We start from the raw sequence: 6,486 nt of genomic DNA, 5'->3' as shown, positions 1-6,486 counted from the left end.
GGAATTCATCTTTTCATTCAGCGAAAGCACACGGCCCACCACAAGTCCACGCTCACGGTCCAGTTGGCTAGAGCAGGAGAAGCCACGTTGAGGAGGTGCTTCACTAAAGCAAGGTGTCCAAAGAAGACAGCAACACAGCAAGCAGATCCAGCAACATCACGTCTCCAGCAGCTCTTCTCGGCCCAGCACTGCAGCATCCAGCAAGGGCAGGTTTTGTTGGCTTTTAGGAATCACATTACGGGTGGCATATATATCATCTTTTCTTGCTGCAGAGAGCCGCCACAGTAGCTGAGAGGAGGGCACACAAATGCATTCTACATTTTGCTCATGGAAGAAGACGTAACTTGATTTTCAATCGCAAGCAGCTCACTCCCATTCTCAGTTTGCTGGTCATTTAGAAGCTCATTTCTTTTATTTGCTTAAGCGGTGCACTTGGGTTTTATTAGATCACGCTTGAACCTAGAAGGATTTATATACTCCACATGTTAGCTCACTCATTTTGTTTTATTTCATTGATTAACGTGTTTTCTTTTAATGCCATTCCCGCTGCAATGGGTTTTCATTTCTTATATTAGTTTGAATGTTGTTCTATTTTTCTTCTTCAGCTGGAATGTACCTTTATTTTATTAGCTCATCATTGCAATTTTGCTAGCATTGATTTATCTTGCAATTCAAGTTCTTTCCTTAGCTGAATTGGAATTTTATTTCCGCTGCTTGGTGTTGAAATTTTATTCGTTGTTGCATTTTCTTTTTATTATAGTTTGCTGACGCGTTGCATCTCAAGGCAGTAGATACATTTCCTTATTCACCCATAGCATTCAAGTGGTTACACAAGCTGAATTTAAATTTCATTTTGGGATTTATTGTGTTGCAAATTGATAAGGGAGCTCATTCACTTGGAAAAGGGGTGCTACGACCTAGGAATGGAATTCGGATTTTATTGCAGCAGCAGGGGAATCTACTTTTCTTTTCTTTCTTTAGAGGTTAGAATGGTGATTCAACATTGGGAGCATTTTTATTTCTTTCTTTTAATACGTTCGGCATAAGGGCTAATGAGGTGATTGATTTTGGAGGCACACGGTGCATTGGAGTGACGGCTTTAGTTTTTTTTACTTCTTCAAGCATTTAATGTTAAATTTCTTTAAGCATTCATTTCAATTGCCCGTCATTCTCAGTTTGCATTTAATTGTTTAGCTTAATGTTGTACTTTAGCTCAATGTTGTACTTTTAATTTGGTGAAAGCATTTTTCATTTTAATGTTCTCTATTTTTCTTGATTGTGATATTTTAGTTATGATGTTAGCTTAAGTGATCAACTGTTTTAATCTTGTGTTCACATCCGTGTTTATGTTCGTGTTTTAATTTAGTTCATTTTAATTTTTCCGCATCAAAAACAAAACTTTCACAAACCCCCCACTACCTGTTGATCTGAGACTAAACCCAAATTGATCCTTGAGAGATGACCTAGGAGTCACTTCCTAGTAGTATACTGCATTAATTTTGCAAACAACTTTTGTGTGAGGTGCGACCCTCTCAACAATGTTACATTTTTTGAAATGCCTTCATCAAATCAAACTTGCTAGAAGCACTTCCATGATGGCTAGCTCTATTGGAAGAGGAATTGCTTGAACCTACAGACATGGTGTTCTAATGCAAACAGCAGCAACACTTTCAAAACAAAACAAGTTAGAACAATATGAAAACAGCAGCAAAAGTGGCGCAAATAGTAGCCAAGGTTCACTCTAATAGCACCAGAGAATTTAGGCTAAAGACTCATGGTTTTATGGTAAAGAAAAAGCAAGATCACTCCACTCACTTGCACTCTTCTTTTTCAGGATAGTAATATATCTCACAAGTCACAATTTTAGAGTACTAATTCAAGGCTAAAGCAAGTGGAAAAATGAACAATCCAATCCTCAACACCAAAAAGGGAGACCAAACCAAGACAACACACTTTAGAAGCCAAAAAAATTGGATGCAAACAACAAGATAATTGGTGAAATTAGAACCTAGAAAACAAGAAACTTGGCACAAAACAAGGTGGCAGTAATCTAAAGATTTAGAAGAGACAAAACAGCAAGAAATTTGAGTCAAAACAGTGGCACAAATTGAGCAAGACAGCAAACAAAATTAACACAACTAAGAAGCAAAATCAGACCAACATGCTAAGCATACATGAAGAGTAAGATCTAATTAATGCTGGAAATAGTTTGGCAAACCTCAAACCTATAGATTCTGTATGTTTTAAGATAAAAGAGGCTTTAAAAGAAGCTATCAAACACACCACACAAGATGAAAGCTCTTGGCCAGATAGCGAACAACACCAGATTTGGTTTAATTTTTTTTGTTTTTTCAGCAAGTAGATTTGGTAAAAGTGTCTCAACCAAGGAGTAATTATGGAATAAAGTGTGTTTGATTAAAAGCACAATTGAACTTTTTTACTGCCTCTATGGATACAGATCATATAAGCAAGGTTCACACACTTAAATCCAAAGATGATCAAACTCAATTTAGCATACAAAACATGGAGATGGAAAAACTTTCTTAGCTATGCAATTTCAGAAAATTTTTCTAGAAAACTCCTAAAGAGGAACAAACATATGACTCAAAGCAAAGCTAACAAGCAATAAAAGACATATACAATCCAGCCAAGAAAGGAATAAAAGCTGGAACAAGAACACAAAAGGGAATAAGGACACCTACTTGTTGAAGACCTCTAATAGAATTGTTGCTGTTTGAAGAAAAGTGCTTGCACAAGCCTCTGAACAGCCACGGTTTATCACCTCCAAGCCTTGATATGAAGCTTTGATTCCCTTGTTAAGAGTGTGTGGATGTTATCTCACGGTCCAGGAATGAATTCCAGCTAGCCAAATACATCAAACAGCAAGCAACAATGCAAACAGTTTTAGAAATCTATCAATAGCAGAATACTGGATGAACACAGTGGAGAAAACAATTTATTGCGAATAGTACAGAGTGAATTGAAACAAATTATTAACTAGAAATTGAAGTATACATTCAGACTAAACTTTTAAAATAATTGCATGCAAAACGGATAAGAATTGAAATGAAACTGGATCAAACAAAATGGAAGTAGAAACAGTGTTTTCCTGGAAGCGGAAAATGAGTACTAAACGAAAAAATTAAATTCGCATAGTAAATGATGAAATTAGCTCATAGCAATGATTGGATATTTTTCCTAACATGTTGTTAGACCATTATTAGTCTATGAGAGAAGAAAGAAACATAGTTAGTTGGTCTAACTGTTTGGTCAGTTAGGGGGAGCGGGGAAAAGCTTTTGAACTTGTATAAATAGTTGTGATTAGTTTCGGGGAGGGATCTTTTTTGCCTTATTGAATTGTTGATCAGGACTCATTGTCCTAAGGGGGAGAGGTTAAGCTCTCTGTATTCTTTCTGTTGATTGATAGTGAATAAAAGAAGCATTTCTTTGTCGGTGTGTGTGTTTGAAAAGTAAGGAGTGAGTTTTTCCCAGGTTCTTGGATAAAGAACTTATTATTTGGTCCGACCTGCCGGATCCAAAAGGAAGAGAGAATCAGTGATGGACGGACAATCATCGAAGGATAGATTGGATAACCTGGAGATAACGGTGGAAGGAATTAAAGAGGAAACGACGGCGATAAGGCGAGACATTCAATAGATGATGAGGATGATGAGCGGAGGCCCGAATAATCATGGAGGAGGGTCGGAAAAGGGAAGTACATCCATGAATGACAATCACGAGCATCGCGAAAGTGGGGGAGTGCATCAGAATTGGAGGAAGAGAGTGGAATTACCTGGGTTTGATGGGCAAGAGCCACACAGTTGGATCAATCGGGCATAACACTTTTTCGATATTCAGAAAGTGGTAGATGATGATAAAGTTGAACTCGCATATATCAGCATGGAGGGTAGTGCGAGCTACTGATTCAAGATTTGGAAAGACAAAAGCAAGAACCGGTCTTGGACGAGATTAAAGGCATCATTGATCAATCGCTATGGAGGAGGGTTTCGGGGCACGGTGTACGAACAATTAGCAACTATACGTCAAGAAGGTTCCATAGAGGAATTCGCTAGGAATTTTGAGGTATTGCTGGGGTAGACGCAAGGATTGACGGAGGAGTTGACACTAGGATTTTTTTTGGCAGGATTAAAGGAAGAGGTCAAGGGCCAAGTACGCATCCAGGCCCCCAAGGAATTGGAGGAGGCGATCAGGGTTGCAAGAGATGTGGAGGACGCGATGATACGAACGCGAGGAGGAGGTTGGAATGGCGTGAGAATGAGTGGGGGGAGGATTGCGACCCACAACGACAGTGATTCGCGGAGAAATGGAGCGACCCACCGTTAATAGGTCGGGAGGTGTGGACGGGAGTGCAGCGAATCGAAGAGAAGGGTCGTTGCCGGCGACGGGCCAGAGAGGCGGAAATGTTGGGGGCGGCGATAATGGGGGGAGAATGGTTCAAAATTTGCCCTATCCGGAATTCTTGAATAGACGAGAGGAGGGACGATGCTTCTAGTGCGACGGCCCCTTCGCTCCAGGACATCGCTGCTCGGAGAAAGGTTTGAGAGTACTCTTGTTGGCGGAAGACGAGGAGGATGTGGTTATCGAAGGTGGATCTCCGGAGGGGGATTGCATGGAAGTGTCGGCGTGCTCGGCGGAAGGGATGAAGTCGCCGACAACCATGAAGCTCGCGGGGAGAATCGGAGAGAAGCCAGTGCTAATTCTCATTGATAGCGGGGCCAGCCATAATTTCGTGAGCCGACGGGTGGCAGAGAAGATGAGACTTCCGGTGACTGACACGGCGCCATACGCGGTGAGTCACGGGGACGGACGGCGGAGGATGTCAAGAGGGCGTTGTGAGGGGGTACCGATCAACATGGGGGAAACTACGGTGGTGGCAGACCTTTACGTCTTCGAGTTGGGTGGAGTAGATGTTATACTGGGAATTGCATGGTTGGCAACGTTGGGAGAGGTGATTATCAATTGGAGATAGATGTCTATGATATATACCATGGGAGGCAAGATGATTAGAGTGCAGGGGGACCCAACTCTGGCTCGACAGCTGGTGGAACCCCAAGAACTGAAGAAGGTAGTGGATGCTGACTCATGGTTCCTTGTGTGGGAAGTGGGGCAGTTGGAACAGCAAAGAGACGACACGTGTCCAGGAGAGCTCACGGGGGAACAGTAGACCAAATTGAAGGTTGTGTTACAGACCCACTTAGGTATTTCAGGAGCGAGAAGGCTTGCCTCCGATACGTGATTTGGAGCATCGAATTGTCCTTAAAAAGGGTGAGGAGCCCGTCAACGTGAGGCCATTCATATATTCTTATTTTATGAAGGAGGAGATAGAGAAGCAAGTTGCGGATATTTTGAAGGTGGGGATTATTCGTCCCAGCAGGAGCCCATACTCCAATCCAGTTATCCTAGTGAAAAAGAAGAATGGTAGCTGGCGGTTCTGCGTCGATTACTGAGCACTTAACAAGGCAACTGTCCCCGATCAGTACCCCATTCCTGTGATAGAGGAGTTGCTGGACGAGTTGCATGGCGCCAAATAGCTTTCTAAGATAGATTTCAAGGCTGGGTATTATCACCGAATGGGAGAGGAAGATATCCCGAAAACGGCGTTCCGCACCCATCAGGGTCACTTCGAATTTTTGGTGATGCCCTTCGGGCTCACCAACGCCCCAACAACTTTCCAGAACACCATGAACAACCTGCTGCAGCCCTTCCTCAGGCGATTTGTACTAGTTTTTTTCGATGATATCCTCATGTATAGTCGGACATGGGGAGATCACCTCGAGCAGCTGGGCTCGGTGTTGCAATTACTGAGACAGTAGGAATGGGTAGCCAAACAAAGTAAATGCGAGTTTGGGAAGCAACAAATTGGCTACTTAGGACACGTAATATCTGAAAGAGGAGTGGAGATGGACACGGAGAAGGTGCAGACGGTGTTAGGATGGGGAGAACCAAGGAATTTAAAGGCTTTGAGGGGGTTTCTAGGCCTTACGGGTTATTGTTGCCGATTTGTGAAGGGATATGGGAGAATGGCCAAACCTTTGACAGACTTGCTAAAAAAAGGGGAGTTTTGAGTGGTCACCAGCAACACCGACGACCATGGAGAATTTGAAAACAGCCATAACCACGACACCAGTTTTGACTCTTCCAGATTTTAACCAAGAGTTTCAGCTGGAATGTGATGCCTCAGGAATGGGTGTGGGAGCAGTACTCATGCAGAATAAAAAACCTATTGCTTTCTTCAGTAAAGCGTTATCGATGGGATCTTTGAGTAATTCATTGTATGAAAAGGAACTTATGGCTTTGGTAATGGCCATTCAATATTAGAGGCCCTACTTATTGGGACGGAGGTTTGTGGTATATACCGATCAACGCAGTTTCAAATACTTGCTGGAACAACGAATCACAACCCACAGCCAGCAGAATTGGATAGCTAAGCTCATGGGTTATGATTTTGACATCGTATACAAGGTG

At 42.3% G+C, this 6,486-nt stretch overlaps 1 long non-coding RNA gene across 1 annotated transcript; it reads left to right on the top strand.

The window, feature by feature from the left end:
* Window positions 1-1,257, top strand: LOC128197757 (uncharacterized). Its single transcript, XR_008250544.1, has 2 exons — window positions 1-484; window positions 761-1,257. It is a non-coding gene; the product is annotated as an uncharacterized LOC128197757 (long non-coding RNA).
* The last annotated feature ends 5,229 nt before the right edge of the window (window positions 1,258-6,486 follow it).

Source organism: Vigna angularis, chromosome 7 (genome assembly GCF_016808095.1).
Source record: "Vigna angularis cultivar LongXiaoDou No.4 chromosome 7, ASM1680809v1, whole genome shotgun sequence".
Taxonomy (NCBI): domain Eukaryota; kingdom Viridiplantae; phylum Streptophyta; class Magnoliopsida; order Fabales; family Fabaceae; genus Vigna; species Vigna angularis.
This window is presented reverse-complemented; position numbering and strand designations above follow the sequence as displayed.